General features: G+C 48.3%; 1 pseudogene; it reads right to left on the bottom strand.

Moving 5' to 3' along the window:
* Nucleotides 1–12893: 12893 nt before the first annotated feature.
* On the bottom strand, nt 12894–13469 carry LOC103080450 (60S ribosomal protein L12 pseudogene; annotated as a pseudogene).
* Between the last annotated feature and the right edge of the window lie 4477 nt (nt 13470–17946).

Here is a 17946-nt window from a genome sequence, read left to right on the forward strand (position 1 = left end):
CTTACAACTCTGGTCAATGACCTCATTGTGCAGTTAGTTGTCCAAAGTCTGGCTCCCTGACTGGACTATAAACCCCCTGAGAGCAGAGGGGAGTCTGTTTCACTCATCACTGGATACCTGGGGCCAAGCACATAGCCTGAAACCGGAGAATGGGGGAGGGCAGCATCTCTCCTTAGGACCCAGAGCCTCCACACTCGGGGCTCTTGTGCCCAGATCTGGACAAAATCCCAACTGAGCCCTTCGTGTTCCAGGAAGCTCCCGTGAGGCCGGCTAACTGGTCACAGGGACACAGAGGCTGCACACCCCCTGGCTGCAGCCGCCTTCACACCTCACCCCCATTTTGCTGGGCTCTTGGAAAGTTTTCAAATAGATTTCAATTAGTTATCAACACTCAAGGTTTAGAGTCCAGAATTTCCAGTTCCTCTTGGAAAATCATTAGGCCCAAGAGGCCACACTTGGCGGGGGCTGAAGAGCAGCGATTTCCTATGGTCTCTTTGCTGACCGAGCTGGATTACCAGCTGCGTCGACCATGGTGTAGGCACCCAGCCCATGTCACATGCATCTCCCTAGTACGAGGGCATTTGAGTTTTCAAGCCTTGCGCTCAAGTCCCTACGAACCAATGAGGTCATCAGAAGGAGACACATTACTCTGGCTCCCACAGATATATCCTGCCCAGCCCACTGCTGAGATTCCCTGATGTCCCCTCCCTCTACTTTCAGAACTGCCCAGAAGGGAATCTCCACACATTCAGAAAAAGTAAATCATCTGAGAAATTTAAATTAAAAAGTTCCTGAGAACCTTCCATCGTATTTCTCAGTTCCCCTTCCACAGAGAACCTCTCAAGAATGTCCCCTTAGCTTTAGTGGAAGAAAACGCTTTTCTCTTTTGTTGATCTGCTCTGCCTTGTTTTATTAGCAGATGAGAACTCTGAAACCTACTCATGTTTCTTTTTGAGCTTTGGCTACCAGGAAACTGAGAGTTAGATTCTGAGCTTGCTTCCAGCTACATTCTTTAGTTTCTGGTTTTCTGGCAACTTGGACACTTTGCTTACTCTGCCCTACACCCTCACTTCCCTTTTGGAGAATTATTCCTCCTGCCCAGACCCCCATCCTTACTCAGAAGCAACCAGGATGTCAAGCATGACCTCACCCCCCTCTGGCCATAGCTGATGGGTCCAGGAATGGACTCCTGGCTCAAGCCAGCCCCTAAATCCTTAGCTGAGGCATGCTGGAACTGAGAGATGCATTGCTCTTGAGACGCTGGATTGTGGAAGTCAAGTTCATATAACAAAGGAGCTGTTGGCTCCATGTGGATTGGGGTGTAGAGAGCGCAGAGAAAACCCAACATGGGGGTGGAGAACTCATCCTCCAGTGTTCAAGCCCAGACCTGTTTTTGCCCATAGCTTCTCTGAGACATTCCCACAGTCTTTTAAGAAATCTTCCCTTTTGTTAAAGCTACCTAGAGTTGGATTTCTAAACGTTGTAAAATGGTAAAGGAGGGGACTTCCCTGGCAGTCCAGCGGTTAAGACTTTGCCTTCCAATGCAAGGGGTGCGGGTTTGATCCCTGCTTGGGGAGCTAAGATTCCACATGCCTCACGGCCAAAAAACATAAAACAGAAGCGGTATTGTAACAAATTCAATAAAGACTTAAAAAAACAGAGAAGAATGCAAAATACTAAAAAGAAAAGATTTAAAATGGTAACGGAGACTGCCATTTGTCTGCTTCAAGTACCCGAAGTCCTTAAAATAAAAGTCGAACACTCTACCTGATAAGGCCCTGCACGATCTGGCCCCATCCAACCTGTACAAACTGCTCTCCTTCCTTCACTGTGCTCCAGCCACAACAGCTTTCTTGCTCTGCTTCCAACTCTCCAAGCTCCCACCTGCCTCGGGGCCTTTGCACGTGCTGCTCCCTCTGTATAGAAAGTTCTCCCAGAGCTTCACATGGCCGGTTCTTTCTTGTCACGTCACCTTGTCAGAGAGGCCTTTCCTGATCACCCAACATGTATTTGCCCTCCACCCCACTCGGCCCTTTCACTCCATCCTGTTTACTTTCTTCATGTCTCTGTCACTCTGAAATCATCTCACTTGGTTGTTTACTCGGGCTTTGTACAAGTAACATTCAAATGCAAGCTCCGCGAGGTCACCGCTGTTAAGACCAGCAACGAGCATGCTGGCTGGTACGTGGTAAGTGATCAGTATGTAGTCATTGGATGAGTAAGTGTCCCTTGGAGCCCAAAGAGCCCTGCTTAATACAACGGACGACAGCCCTCTCTCCTTACCCCTTTCCTTATGTGGTTCTTGAGTTCCTCAGTCATTTTACTGGTCTTTGTGTACCTTCACTGGTGGATTCCTCAGAGCCTTTCTGGAGTGGACAGAAAAAAAAATAAGAGAATTTACTTATTTGACAAATACTATGTGCCAGGTATGTTTCTAAGCACTTTACCAATATTAACTCATTTAACCCTCCTAACAACTATATGAGGATTGTAGCATGATTATCACCCCATGTTACAGATGAACAGACTGAGGCAACAGGGGTGGAGTCACTTTCCCAAGGAAAGCAGCCTATTAGGGGCAGAGCGGGGATTCATGCCCAAGGAGTCAGGCTTTGAGCCCACGTCTGTGACCTTTCGGCCAGTCCACTCTCGGGTGAAGGGGAGGAAGCGTCCTCACTCCTGGTAGGTGGTCATGAGTCCTTGGGCCCTTTTCTCACTCTTATATTTGGGCTCTTGAGCAGGACCCAGGAAAGCATGTACTCATCCCAGCACAAAGCCAGGGTGAAGCACGTCTGGTGAGGACTGTGACAGATTGCAGCGCGACACTGCAAGATGATTGAGGGCTTCGTCTAATCACACCAATTGGTATAAATTACTATGTTGGCCGCCCCGAGCGGCATCTGTGGGATTTACACCTCATTAGATCAGCAGTGCCAAACGAAGCAACAGGGTTGGGCCATCCCCTCCTCCGGAGCTGTGTCTGTGCTGGGCAAAAATCGTCAAGGGGAGCTGGAAAGTAGGATCATAACCCTCCAGGGAACGACAGCAACAGAACTGGAGGAAACAGAAACTAAAGTAGTTGCAATTTTGCGTTTGGGCGTTTCTGATTTGAAGCAACTCTTTACACTTCTGCCAAACTCCTGCTTCAGCTCTTCTGCAGTTGGCCATTTAGCCTGAGAACAAGCAAAATTGCAGCCCCAGGTGGTCCGGGGAGAGTGCTGGAAGGCGCAGACGGTTCTGAGGTTTGGGGATTCAGCCGAGGCAAGGATTCAGCTTTGTTGGGGGAGATGCCAAGGGTCAGCTGAGCCTCCTCCAAGTTTCCACTGGCCACCACCCCCATTAAACAAACAATGTCAGAGAAAGTGGCACACACAGCTTCAAGATCACCCCAGCACTGCGCAAGCCCCACTCCAGAGCTCCGTGCAGTCACTCCAGGCAGCCACCTCCTGTTCCTGCCAGCCCTGCCGGAGGTCCAGAGGATAAAAACAGGAAGGCAGGAAGCCCGGAAACCTGGATTTCCTTATTGGCTTCCGAAGGTGGGGGGCGGGAAGGGAAAGAGGCAGAAAACGAAGAAAGGGTACATCAAAGCCAGGAACAGAGCCCAGACTTGATTATAAAGTCAGGAGGCTTTATGTCATGATGATGCTTTAGCGGCCATGGGCTTTTTCTCCAGACAATGTCACAGATGGGTGTCTATGCTCACCCTGCAGTTGATGAATGGGCTTGGAGTGGGGGGGCAAAGATAATCACTTGGGTCGATTAGATCCAGCAGAATAGAAGTCTTGGACTCGGTGTCAGGTTCACGTAAAGGGCGCCCGGGTAGATGCTGGCTCCACCCTGCCCAGATGTCCTCTGCACACACCTGCAACCAGGGCAGCTCATCAGGCAGGAGGGCTGTCTGCCGCCCCGAGAGCACGACCTGCGTGTGGGGAAAGAGGAACAGCCCCCCGGAAGCAGCCCTGAGTGACGGCCGATGAGGCACTGGGATAACTTCAGGGCAACGTTCTCTGCTGTTCCCCAAAGCTCCCCGCGGCGGGCTGGGGCTCTGGTTGTCCACCGTGATAACCACCTTGATACATACCTGGATAATTCTGCCTCCCCCTTCCCTGTCTTACCTCCCTCTTCCCTGCTACTGCTTCCTGGGATCCCCTCCCAGAAAAAAAGACTTGCACTACAATATTGGTCTCCGGGTCTGCTTCCAGGAAAACCCAAACTAAGACAGTGTCTTTGTACAACTTATTAAGAGGCACCTGTCTGGGTAGATGTGGTCTCAGGGGCATAGGACTTGACAGGCAACCCTCTCTGGCCTGACGAAGCCCAACGCCAGCGTACCGACCGGCAGGTGACATGTGGGCTAGACTTCAGCCCCGATTCCTCTGCTGGGCATCTTTGCCCGACACAGAGGCACCGTGGCATCTACCTCTCCTCTCTTCTCAGTTTCAGGGAAGGAACAATTTACTGGAAAGGACGCTCATCTTTTTTGAGGCATAGCAGAAATTCCACCAACATACTCTTGAGAGCCAAGGAATTCTGGGCAGCAGCAGAGTATGAAAGAAACAGTGCGGGGTTTGAGTGTGACTGCTCTGAATTCGAATCCCGCCGCTGCCACATCTTAGCTGTGTAACTTTGGGTTCATCATTTTAATACTCCGTAGCTTCCACTGCCTCAGTTGAGAAAGGACACATATTGCTTGAGGCATAAAGTTAGGAAGTAAATCATGGGTGCAGTGCCTGGCAGTCAGAAGGTGCCCTTTCAGTACTGATCCCTCCTCATTCCTCCTGCGCCCCTCTCCCCAAATAGCCAGTGGGGCTCGCCGAGTGGTCAGGGGCAGACTGGAACGCATGCGCATGTGTCTCCAGAGGCACCCTGATACTCAGAACCGGGTCAACCCCATGCTAGTGTTGAATGATCCCGCTGTTAGTGCCAGGCTATAAAATGTTAATGAAAGGAGGCCACCGATCGGGTGATGGTGACAAAGCTCCCGTCCCATCTGTTCTTCCCCTCCCTCCTCTTCAGGCTGGCATGAAAACAACGCCTCCACTACTCCTCTGCTGGGTGAAGTGATGCACAAACACACCCCACTCAGGAGACCCCAGGCCAGGAGAGGGTACCTGCCTTCTCTCTGTATTTCTTGACTTTTGTGCTGTGAGTGTAAGGGCCACGGTTGTCACTGGATTTCTTAGCAGGTCCTCCTGGGTTTGGCACCGTCTAAGGTTTTCCACACCTGGAGGTGCTGACTGGCCATGAGTCCTGGGCCTCCTTACCTAAGCACAAACCTTGCCAAGCTTATTGTTTCACTCAAGGCAAAGAGCCAGGAGGACCTGCAGAAATAAGATTCTGGAAGCCTGGAGACCCTGACAGCACCTCCTCCAGGCTCCCCATTGACCCACCCCCAGCCAAGCAAGCCTGTTTTATCCATTAGGACACATGCATAGACACACGCACGTGGACACACACACACACACGCACACACAGGGGCACACACGCACACGCCACCTTCCAGGTCTCACAAACATGTCAGAGGAGAGGAAATAATAAAAGGCATTGGCTTGAAACATTTAAAGAAAAATATGCAAAATCAGAATGAATAAATGTCTAATTCAATGTTTACAAACATTAGGTCCACTTTGTTCACTGTCAAGTTTAGCTTTCATAAAGACTGCATTACATATAAAGACAATCTGTGAGTTGGTTACCTTGCTTTGCAAGAACTCTTGATTATGCAAGATGATTACTTAGAAAGCAGAGCCAATAGCAAATTAAATGAGTGACTATTCATAGCCAAGTAAGTTCAAAAATAAACTTCTAAAACTTCTTTACAATATAGATAATATATAAAAATAAATATATCTACATATATACATATGATAGGAATACATTATAATATGTGTGCGGTATATATAATATAGGTATTATATATAATATATATTGTATATATATTATATATAATATAGGTATTATATATAATATATATTGTATATTATATATAATATAGGTATCATATATAATATATGTATAATATATATTATATATATTATATATATAAAAATATATATATATATACTTATGATGTGGTTGCGATGTAATGTTTGATACAACATATAATGTAGGATGTGTGGCTCTAAAAGAGAAAGCAGAGCCAATAAGCATCTTTAAATGGCCTGCTATGAGGCAAAAGTCACAATCGTTAACTTATTCTTGGGGAACTCTTTACTAGAGTATAACTCCCTCCTGAGGAAGCCCCTATTTTTTTCCCCTGGAGACCCACAGTCACTGGTCATGAAAGATGCACACGAATAATTCCTGCCTATTATTTCAACATAGGAAAATGGCCATTTTGCCCCTTAGAATTAACCAGCAACCCATATATATGCCTTCCTCTGCCTCGTGCCCTACAGATTTGCTGCCACACCTGTTACCTCCAGAGATTTCTAGAAGCTGGTTGCGTTCACAGGCAACTGAACCTCTTATTTAAATCTCTGAAATCTTACTGCCTTTCCCCCACCCCTGCTCCACCCCAGGAGCCAGCGGGGTGCACCAGGCCTCCCAGGGCGGCCACCGCAAATGTGCAAGTGATCAGGCCCCTCGTCTTCTGTCCGTGATTCTCAGAGGCTGTGCCCTGTGAAGCCTCTGAGACTAGAAAGACAGGTGCCCCCGACCCCCGCCCGGCTTCTCCCAGCCTCTTCAGAGCAAAGGTGTGAGGGGGCTGTTGGCCACAGGTCATTAGCGGAGCCTGAGCTGACGTGGCGCCAGGGCGATCCCCTCACAGTGGGCATCTCTCAGCCTTTTGTTTTCATGCTGCTTCAAGGAGCAAATTGATTTCAAATACACACTTTGGAGCCTCTTGTTCGCCCCATCATCTCTCCAATTAAGGCAAAAGGCTCAGGGGCTCGTCTTCACTCTGAGGAAACCACGGGGGTGCCCTGGGCAGCTCTGGGGGCGGAGAGGTGCCAGCAGCGCTGACTGGAGGCAGATGGGTGCTGGGCTCCTCGATGAATAATTCACACCCTGAGAGCCCTGCAGAAGGATTCTTTCTGAGCCCAGCCGCTGTGCAGATGCGGGGGTGGGGGGGGGTCCTCGCAGCCAGAGGCCCACACAAGCCTGGGAGAAGGAAGAAAGAGGCGCGGCTGGAGCTGCATCCACTGACTGCTTCAGGACACGCATCAGGCATCTCCAGCAGCTAACTCCCAAGCTGCTCTCCCAGGCAGGGCGGCCAGGGCTGAGTTCTTAACAACACTGCAGGCCACTAGATCTGGCTCCTGGAGGGCTGTTGAGTGAGATGAGGGTGGATCGTTCCCCTCCTCCATGCAAAGCTTTGCTCCTGGATCCCCCTCCGCCCCCTGGTCCCAACCACTGTTGGGAAGCCACTGTTAATCACATGTGACAGAACTGCAGACTCACAGAAAGAGAGAACTCAATTCAACAAACACGTATGGAGTGCCTGTGATGTGCCAGGCACCGTTCTGGTGCAGGGGATATGGCATAAACAAAATGACCAAAAGCCAACTTCTCAGGGAGCTTAAATTGCACTGCATGGACTCTCTGGAAACCGGTATGATTCAGTCTACTCTGGTGGAATAAAAAGGAAAAGGGGGCTCCCCTGGTGGCGCAGTGGTTGAGAGTCCGCCTGCCGATGCAGGGGACGTGGGTACGTGCCCCGGTCCGGGAAGATCCCACATGCCGCAGAGCGGCTGGGCCCGTGAGCCATGGCCGCTGAGCCTGCACGTCCGGAGCCTGTGCTCCGCAACGGGAGAGGCCACAACAGTGAGAGGTCCGCGTACCGCAAAAACAAAAACAAAACAAAACAAAAAAATAGAAATAAAAAAGTAAAAGGGATTGAGCTCCAACTGTGGCCTTAACGATGTGTCAGGAACTTTATATTTCTCATTTGATTCTCTCCCTCAAGATGAAATTATCACCCCTACTCTAGAGACGAAGTCTCCAGGTCATAGAGCTAATGGGTGGTAAATCCTGACCTGTCTTCAAAGCAGGTGATGGGTGTCCTTCATGAAAGCTCCCCATTTCTCTAGCCCATATTATTAGTCTTTCTTTAAAATAAAACCAAGTTTAGTTGCTAATGCCAATATTTCATATCTTTGTGAGCTTGGGCAAGAGACTTGGTTTTGTCATCTGTAAAATCGGACTAATGGCACCCATATCCCTGAGTTGTAGTAAGGATTAGAGAAGATCAGGCCAGTAAAGCCCTTTGTCCAGAGACTGGCACTTGGTAAGTGTTCAATAAGTGTGAGCTGTCACTAATACTAGTAGTAATATTTTTGTATACGATATGAACAATCTCATATAGGGAGAGAATTATAAATTACACCTAGCAAATCACCCCTAATAAAAGAATAAAAACTAAGGCAGAGAGACTTTTATACTAAAAGTAAAAGCATACTGTCAGGCCTAGAGAAGAACATGTGCTGGGACGCATTATGAATATACAGCAGGTGTTCAATACACTGCAACCTTTTGACTCTGACTGTCACAGCTTTAGGACATAACTAAGAAAAATTCGAAATTGTTAGATGTGTATCTGACCACTCCATCCTAAAGACAGAGCTGTGCTGGCTGTGATGACTGCAATGAACACTGCCCAGAATGGCTGTCAAGGGGCAGTGCCAGGCACGGTGCCTACCTGGGTGGCTCCCCTCACAATTCAGTAAGTGTCAGGGGGCTCCATGCTTAGTACAGATATACCTCATTTTACTGTGATTTGCTTTACTGCCATGGGTCCACCCCTGCAGTGGGACCAGAGTGTAGTGTCAGCCCTTCAGACAGTCAGGGACAGAGCACCATTATTATAGAGTGGGACAGGAATGGTTTCCCCGGGAGGACGCCAGACAGACCAAAAGACATGTCTACGATCGCCCAGGAGCTCAGGTGATTATGGGAAGATGCTTTGTATGACAAGCTTTTAAAAATGTTCAGAAAAGATGGGAGAAGGACTCCAAAAAGGATTACAAAAGGGCCACAGCTTTTGGAAAGACAATCCTGAGCAGAACTCCACCATTCCTAATCTCAGGAATGATAAGGTAGTTCTAAGTCACTCCCCATCCTAGGAAAACAAGTATGACCCTGGCTGGCCCCTGTGACAACTACCAATGGGTTTTTTTTTGTTTTGTTTTGTTTTTGAAAGCAGCCTCCATCCCCTTTTCCTTAATTGCCCCTCACAGACTGGCACACAGAAGACTTACCCCAGCCTCTCTCAGACCCTCCCCCTAGGAGGGCCTGGAAAACCCCAGAAGCCCCGGGCCAGGCACCCAAAATGCTACTGCATAAGTGCCCATATCCCAATTCTCCTAAACCAGGGGTCAGCAAACTTTTTCTGAAAAGGGCCAATTGGTAAAATAGTCTAGGCTTTGTGGGCCAAGAGGCAAATTCAAGGCTATTACACAGGGAAATATTACAATGAGATGTAACATATGACAAGAGAAAAAAATTTCTACAAGTTCTTTTCAATCATTTAAAAACATATATATATAATTCTCAGTTAATGGGCCGTACAGAAATAGGTGATGGGATGCATTTGGCCAGAGCGAGGTCTGGTTTGTGGACTCCTGCCCTAAACCATCCAAGGGGGAAGGAGCCATAAGTAAGCAGAACTTATATTGAAGGGAAGAGGGTGCTCTAGGATCAAAATCACAGCCACAGAGGGGGAAGGAGGAAGAAGGGAAGGTAACTGTGGGGGCAGAGAGTGAAAGAGAGAGTCAGAGAGGTTTGGAGGGGAAAGGTGACTCTTCGTTTGGGGCAGGCAGAGACTATGATAAAAGAGTGATAGAGAATAAGAGAGTAAGAAACAGAGAGAGGGAGGGGGAGGGATTTACAATATTTGCTGCACCTTACAATGAAATTCACCAGGGACTATAATATTCAATTGCTTTTCACTTATTGTGTATACAGGGTTCTCTCTCTCTCTCTCTCTCTCTCTCTCTCTCTCTCTCTCTCTCTCTCTCTCTCTCCCCCCCCCTACCCCAAGTCTGGGCCCACAGCGGCATGTAATTTCGATGGGCTGCTTTTCCAGTCCGCTGTGGTGGCTAACTCGCCCCCCCTCTCTGTCCCAGCCATCAGAGCAATCTGATTCCCTCACCCATCACATCCCTCCACCTGGGACACGCTCTTCCCACCCCACCCTCCGCCTGCTTAACCAACTCCCGTTTATCCTTTCTTCCGCAATGTTCCTTGACTCCCACTGAGTCCTCGGCTCCCGCTGCGCGGTGTCCTCCCCGGAGAAAGCCTGAGCGCCTCTCCGCTTCCTCGCTTTGAAATGGGCCCACCCCTGTTGAAAACCAGGCAACGGAGAAGAAAACACTTTGAAAACTGTAAAGCTCATATTGGCGTTTGGTTCCAAGGACAGCCTACTTCCGATCGTCCCCTCTGTGCCTTTCACCCCAGGTGGTACTTCCATGGGCCCCTGGAGCCAGGTCTCCACACACGGAGAAATAACGTTATTGGGAGGGGAATGAAATACACTTGTGATTTAAGGACCTGCTTCAGGCCAAACAATGTAGCCGGCTTTGGGGGTGGGAGCGGGCGCTCTGACTTCTCCATTACAGCCTCCCGGTGTTCCAGGTGATTATTTTTACATATCAGGAAATTCTGAGCGCGCCCACCCCCAATTACAGATGCAGATGTCTGCCCTCCCCGGCAGCTCCCAGCCTGCTAGCTTCTCGAGCTCGGCTCTGAGCTCCATCTGAACCTGCCTCCTATAATTTTTAACTAAAACAGCCCCCTTCGTCGACTGTAATTAAGCATATACTCAGCCGCGGCGAGCTTGGCATCTGCACCTGCCGCTGGGATCCCCTTTCTCCCGGCACCTGCGCTCCACCGCCCTCCTGCCCCGCCCCCGCCCTCACGCACGCGCAGTCGCGCAGCCCCGCCCGCGCCCCCTCGCCCGCCTCCCGATGGCGCCGGAGGAACAGATGGAGCGAGCATCCTCCTCAGTCTGCCAGAAGGGCCCCGTTGCTCTGGGGGGAGTTCTGCGGTTGTAAGACACATAATTAGACACTTCAATGGACAATGCGGCGGATTAGAGGGGGTGGGGCTCGCGTCACGGAGGACAGGCGTCCTCATTGATGTGCGGCCCTCACACCCCCGCCCAGCCCGGAGGGTGCAGGGGCCAAGCGAGCGCATCCCGGGTGGCGGACCGCCCGCCTGCTCCCGCGCTTTGAATTCCCGGCCCTCTTCAGCGACGTCAGACTTTTCTTCTTCTTTTAAAACACCGTGCCAGGGCGAGTTATGCGCCAAGGATGACAGGCATGTTGACGGCTCACCTGTCAAGTCCCCAGGCTCCGAGGGTCAGTGGGTCCCACAGCCTGCGCGGTAGACAGACAGTGACGATCTCCACCGACAGCCCTGGTCCCCCAGGTGTGAAGGAGTCAAGAAAAGCCCTCTGCAGTGGACACACGCTGCGACTCAGCCTCTCATCCCACGAGGAGCTGGGTGACCTTGAGAGACTCAGGCCACCTCACCAGGCTCCTCGAGGACAGCATCTAAGGTTGTAAAGGGCTGCAGAGAGGTGAAGATACGATTTGGAATCCAAGGCTTGCCCTTTGCTGCCTGCTGACATCAGGCAATCTACTGAGCCTGGAACCCTGGTCTCCTCGTCTGTATAGTGCTGCCCCTCAGGCACTGTGGGACTCAGTACGTTTGAGCTCCTTTGTGAAATCAGAGGTTCACTTGGAAAACCAGGGTATGTCAAGGGGCTCCTGTGGGAAGCAGAAGCCAAGAGAGAATTACAGGTGCATCCTCTGGGAAGGATAAAGAGGACAGGAGACAAGAGTAGCAGGAGAGGGCCTCAAGCAGAAAGAGGACTGACATGTGTGAAAGAAAGGAGGCAAGGAAGATCCGCTGGAGAGCCCCACAGGGTCCTCAGCCTGACAAAGTCTCAGAGCTGTGAAGGAAGTCCCACGGTGGGTAGCAGTGGCCCAGCACTAGCACCTGGGAACAGCCTGGGGAACATGTGGCCCCCGCATGAATGCCGTGCTGGATCAGGAACTGAAGCTGTGGCGGCCTGTAGCTGCCGGCTCGCCACATTCCCCAGCAGGTTTTCCCTGGACTGGGGGCTGAGCTGACACTCCTCTGCCTATCCTGGTCCAGGGCTGGCCACCTGACTGAGTAAAAGCCAGCCAGCACATTTCATTGGCCAACCGTGAATGACGGTGTCCCTAAACTGATCCAATCAGAGTGAACCTGAAGACACGTGCTGCGGATACTGGAACACAAATACTCTCTTTTTTGGATGGATGGTAAGAAGAAAGTAGGTAGTTGCAGGGGCTGCTGGCAGCCGCCTTGGGATGTGAGAGGTGTCCAAACTCGGATGAAGTCAACATTGAGGATGGTAGAGCAGACAAACCACAAGAAACAGGGCTTTGGTTACAAAGTCAGCAGCTGGGTTAAGCCTCTCCTGAAATCTACGCTATTACCGGACTTTCATCATGAACTAATAAACCCTCTTTACAGTTTGAAGCAGCTGTCTCAGGTTTCCTGTTACTTTAAGAAAGACCTCTGATTTGACCAGCAATAAGGGAAACGGATGCTCTCTGATCTCAAAGAGTAAGCACAGGCATACAGTCAAGCCTAATGGAACTGGAATTGGTGAGGGGGTGGTGTAGGGGTCCAGGGCTGCTCTTGGGTCCTCTTAACAGCTTCATGCCTCTCTGCTGTATCTTTTCTCCACTGCATAGATCCTCCTAAACTCATATTTCTTTGCCCTCCTCTCTGAGTTTGCAAGACCAACTCCAGATCCCCTTCAATGCATCTCTCACCCTCAACATCTGCTGCCAAGGGCCTGATGCCCTCTGCACTTCCCAGTGCAGATTTCTAAGAGCATGATTTTTTTTTTTTTTTTTTTGTCAAATAACACTTTATTAAATTATTTTTCTTTGCAGTTCTTAACCAGCTGGGCATTCCACCACACAACTGTTGATTTCATCTATGATGTCATGAGAGTGACGGTCATCAACACTGCAGCCCACAGACTGGGCAGTCCCCAGGATCTTTTTAATGGTTCCAGAGAATTCTCTAGCTAAAAACCGATGCAGCATCTGTCGGGCAATGCTGACAATCTCATCGAGAGTGATGTTTCCACTGTGCTTAATGTTTTTCTGCTTCTTTCTGTCTCTTGGTGGTTCCTTGATGGCTTTGATGATCAGGGCAGAAGCAGAAGGTACCACCTCAGTCTGGGCCTGTCTGTTCTGAATGGTCAGTTTCACTGTAATCCTCAGAGCCTTCCAATCACCAGTTGCCTTGGTGATGTCATCACCAGTGTATTTTGGAGACACACCCAGGGGGCCCATCTTGGGGGCCAGGGCAGATGTCGCACTGACTTCCCTACCAGTGCACCTCAGGTACACGACTTTGACCTCGTTGGGGTGGAACTTAGGCGGCATGGTAGAGGCGGCTGGTGTCAGATGAACCCGGATTTGGGAGGACCGAAGAAAGTCGCACCTTGACCTCCTCTGAGCCGAAAGCCGAAATCGCACAGGAATCTTATTATTCCACTCTTTGCCTGTTTAGACATCCCCAGAGACTCTGATTCCATTGTCTTCAGAGAAGACTGGGTATCAGTATTTCTCTAAAGTTTCTCAGATGATCCAAGGGTGTTGCCAAAATCGAGAATCCTTGGTTTTAATAAAGCATTCCAGACTAGCAGATCCCACCTTGGGTCAAGTTCAAGCCCGATCCAGTCAGCTAAGAACAGAGCTACCTGGTCTCAACATACCCAGAACTGCCCCCACCGGCGGGTCTATGCCTATAGAAGGATTGACGGGGAGACAGGCCCTTTTTGACATGCTTAGGACAAGACAAGCCTAGCACAGAGCTTGGTACCATGCAGTGGCTCCACAGTGACGGATGTTATGAAAATCCTGTCCCTTCTCTAATTCAAGGGTGTTCTTTCTATAAAATACACCAGGCTGCAGTAATGCAACTGAGGGAAAGTTGCCAAGGAAGTACCTAGAGAATCTAGGTGCCCATGCTTGGCTAATACACTACACAGCAGGAAAACTCTGATTAATACAATTTACATTTGAGAGTAATCTCTTCCATTTCAATAAGACTACATCAATGCAGCTAGGAAAAGCCTCATTTGGGGAGGTTATTCAATGACTTATGAAAATAGTCATGACCTCTTGTTAAGAGAAAAAAATGGATTTACAATTTATGTAGTGCATGATTCTAACTTTTTTTTAATGTGGGTATATATCTGTATACAAATACACAAAGACTGGAACTACAGATGCCAAACAGTTAACTGTGATTCTCAGGTGAGAGAGTTTTTCTTGTAGGTAAGCGTGTTGGATTTAGAGGACTATTATTCTGAAAGGTCCTTTTACATTTTTGATGCTAACACGTTTGTGTGGAAGCATGGTTTCAGTAGAATATGGCCTGTGTACATCCATGAACAAAATTAACCACTGGCAGCCTTGTACTCCTCCCTGCCCCCCACTCTGGTTTTCTTGTTTCTAATTTTAATTTTACAGAAGTCTGAATACAGAACTCTGGAACCCACTGCCCTAGGGGACAGCCTGGTAGGAATCTCTCTTCCCTGCTCCAATCCCTTCGGCTTTCCTTGGATTCCAGGCTCTTCCAGCAGGACCTGGCCTGATTCAGTGGGAGTTCAGGGGAGGGAAATTATTTCCAGCCAGGAAGAATGAAGGGTGACCTCCTGGAGGAGGTGGCATTTGCATGGGCCAATCTGGGCAAACTCACAGGGAGAAGAGAAAGCAGTGCACGAGCAAACAGGTGGAGGTGGGAAGACACAGCACGTATGGAAACAAAGACAGTAAATATGGAACTCTGTGCTGTAGGTGAGGCTCCACGGGAGGCCCTGGGTTGCAGTAGGGCTCCTGTTTTCCGGGGAGTCTCTGGGCTGGTGGTGAAACTGCTGGAGCCTCAGGCTAGATGGGACTATAGGCAGGGCTCTCCAGTCACTCAGCTACTCCTTCCCCTGAATGCTCACTCCAGCAAGAGGTGGGGAATGTCCCCCTGGAAAGAGCTTAAGAGACGATGGCCTACCACTTGGAATACCTAAAACACCAGAGGCAGAGCCTTCAGCATGTGGTCCCAGCTAGGACCGAGGCTCGCGTGGCCAAATCGCTGTTTCCAGCATTTTCTGGGGGGAAAGGAAAGCGGATTCACGTAGCAAGATTCTTCTGGGAGGTACATCCTTTCTGTTTGTTTTTTTTCCAAGTGCTAAGGCATCTGCTCCCACATTCATCCTTTTCCTCCAGCTTATCTTTTCATGACTTTGGAGAGCAGTCTTCCTTATCTGGGAAACAAATGGCCTCTGCAGAGAGTTCAAAACAGCCGAGTCATTTATCTGTTTGACATGTGTTTCCCTGTTTGTTTTCTCCAGCCTTGAGACAAGAGTTGTGTCAACTGTGGATGGCTGAGCCCCAGTCACTGGAGAGGCATGAATCAATTTCCAGCTGCATTTATCACTTGCTGCCTTAAATCAAGTCTAATCAATGTTTCCTTCATTTGCTATAGATTGAAACTATACATAACACACTTAGAAAATGGGCGGGAAAGGGAGCAGCCCATCACGAACAAAAACTCCATCGGGGATTTAGATAGAATGATGTTAAGGGAAGATTTGCAATCTCTGATTTGCTTTCATGGAGACACCTGACCAAACAGTCACAGAGATTTGTGTTTATGAAGCTTTAACTTCAATCTACCAGACATGCGATGACATTACATGACAGATCATTTTATACAAGAGGATGTCTACATCTTCCAAGATTTTATAATTAATATATTCTGAAGAGTTGGTATATTTTTAATACAGCGGCAACTCTAAAGCTGCCTAGAGTTTCCTTCCTATATTGTCTTTCATTCATTTCCATTTCTTTTAGATGTATCTTTTGTCACCATTGACTATGTGGGTCAATTTCTAGTTACAAGATAGAAAATAAAAATCTCCTTATAACAAAATAGATATCCAGGAGTTCCCTTTGATTTAGAAGAATTTTATAAAGTCTTATGGCTGAGAAAACTTGATCCTTTCTCTCATATGCCCAATTCTTGGTAATAGAATTTGATCCATGCAACCCAAATGGATTTTTCACTAGCAGGTGTGAAAACCACCCCCCAGCTGTTCAACCAATTTAGAATGTGGTAGGGAGTAGCCCTGTGTCATTTGTAAATTAATCCCGTGCCAGTGAAAGATGGTATCAGTGTAGTCCCTGGCACCTAAAACTGATGTCCACGGTGAGGCCCTGTGTCATTCTTCAAGGATAATGGGAGAAGAGACAGAACATAGAAAACAGGTCAATGATAATGCCCGCCCAGAAGATGAGGCAGTGCTGTGATTCACTGATGTAACTGATATTTCTGTCTAATCTGCTGAACTGTGTAGACTTTAACCACAAGCACGCCTCAGAAGCGATTGACAGGGCTCTCATTTTCCAAGGGCTGGCTCCCCCGGAAACCTGTTGTCAGGTAGCTGAAAAGAGCCCTGTGCAGCACTGGGGAGTGTGACAATAATAATAAACTCTGATGCTGGTTTAATACTTTCCAGTTGATAAAGTGTTTTGAACATGCAGTCTCATCATCCTGTAAGATAAGCAAAAAAAGTCGTTGTATTCCCATCTCCAAGAGGAAGGGAGAGGCTCAGAGGTTGGCGTACCTCCGAACTATGGCTCTGGGACTCAACGCCTTGTCTCCTCAGCCCTGAGGCCCTGGTTCTTGCCACTGAGCTGCAGCTAGGCAGCTGCTGAGGTCTCCTCTCTGTGCTTTCCCTAACTTTTTATTTTTTCTTCCATCACCCAGGGTTCTTGGGAAATGCATATGGTTATAGGAAATCCCTCGAGTTGCCTGGCAGGTCATCTAGTTAAAAAAAAAATTCAAGGCAGCACCCTTGGATGTGTTTTGGGTTACAGACATGGTATAGTGTTCTTAACTCATCTTAAACAAAGACAGGGTAATGCGATATCACAAAGCTTTAACCCTCTGAGAACAAAGAAAGGGTAAAAGTAACACGGCAGACATGGAATGTAAAATTAAGGCGCTCGCTCACATTGTTTTTAAAACTCATGAGAGTCGTTCAGCGAGTTCCTCTGCTTTGAGGATGTCCGGGAAGGATCATGTTTGCCCATCCTTTGAGGAAGAGAGTAACAGATTTTTCTACCCAAGACAATTCTCACCGAAGTAGATCCTGTTTAGATTCCTAAGTAAGGACAGAAGGTGATGGAAGGAGAAATTTCCATGGCTTTAAACTTTTAGACAAGAGTGGGTTTGCTCAACTTGACGTCAGTGGAAGTAAATGAGGGGAATAACAGATAACGCATTTTCAAACTGGCCTCAGGTCATGTGCTACTGAGGGGAAATGCATTTTCAATGGTCACAGGGATTCTGAAGGTCTCTGGGGAGCCTGAGAAAAGTCTTGAACACATTCTAAAAAAGCTGTTATGGTGTTCAGGAGTTAACATGTGTGTCAAATAGCACAGTCACCCCAACTATCCTGTTAATACAAACTGGAATTTATAGTGGAAATACAAATACTTGCAACCTATACAGACCCAGAGTAAAAGGGATCATACCCTTTCCTGAAATAAAAATGCTACTGGGATTAATACATATCAGATTTCATTTCATTTCCTCCCTAAAGCAAATTGGTTTATTTCATTTGTTCATTCATTCAGCAAATATTTATGGAGCTCTGAGAATATGGGCACTGATGATTCAGTGGTAACAAGACACGACACCGACATCACTTCCTAGGAGCTTACACTCAAGTAGGAAAATTCACATTTAAATTATTAATGGAGGCTTACGTTTCCAATCAAGATGGAGTAACACGGACCAGATGAATTTTCCCTCCTGACATAACCAAACAAGAAAAACAGAAATAATACATGAAACCACGGTTTTCAAGACACTGGACATCAGGCAATGAAAGACAGTGATCCCAAGGGATGGAAAACAAACCCCAGGAGCAGT

This window comes from Lipotes vexillifer, unplaced genomic scaffold (genome assembly GCF_000442215.2).
Source record: "Lipotes vexillifer unplaced genomic scaffold, Lipotes_vexillifer_v1.1 scaffold1008, whole genome shotgun sequence".
Classification (NCBI taxonomy): domain Eukaryota; kingdom Metazoa; phylum Chordata; class Mammalia; order Artiodactyla; family Lipotidae; genus Lipotes; species Lipotes vexillifer.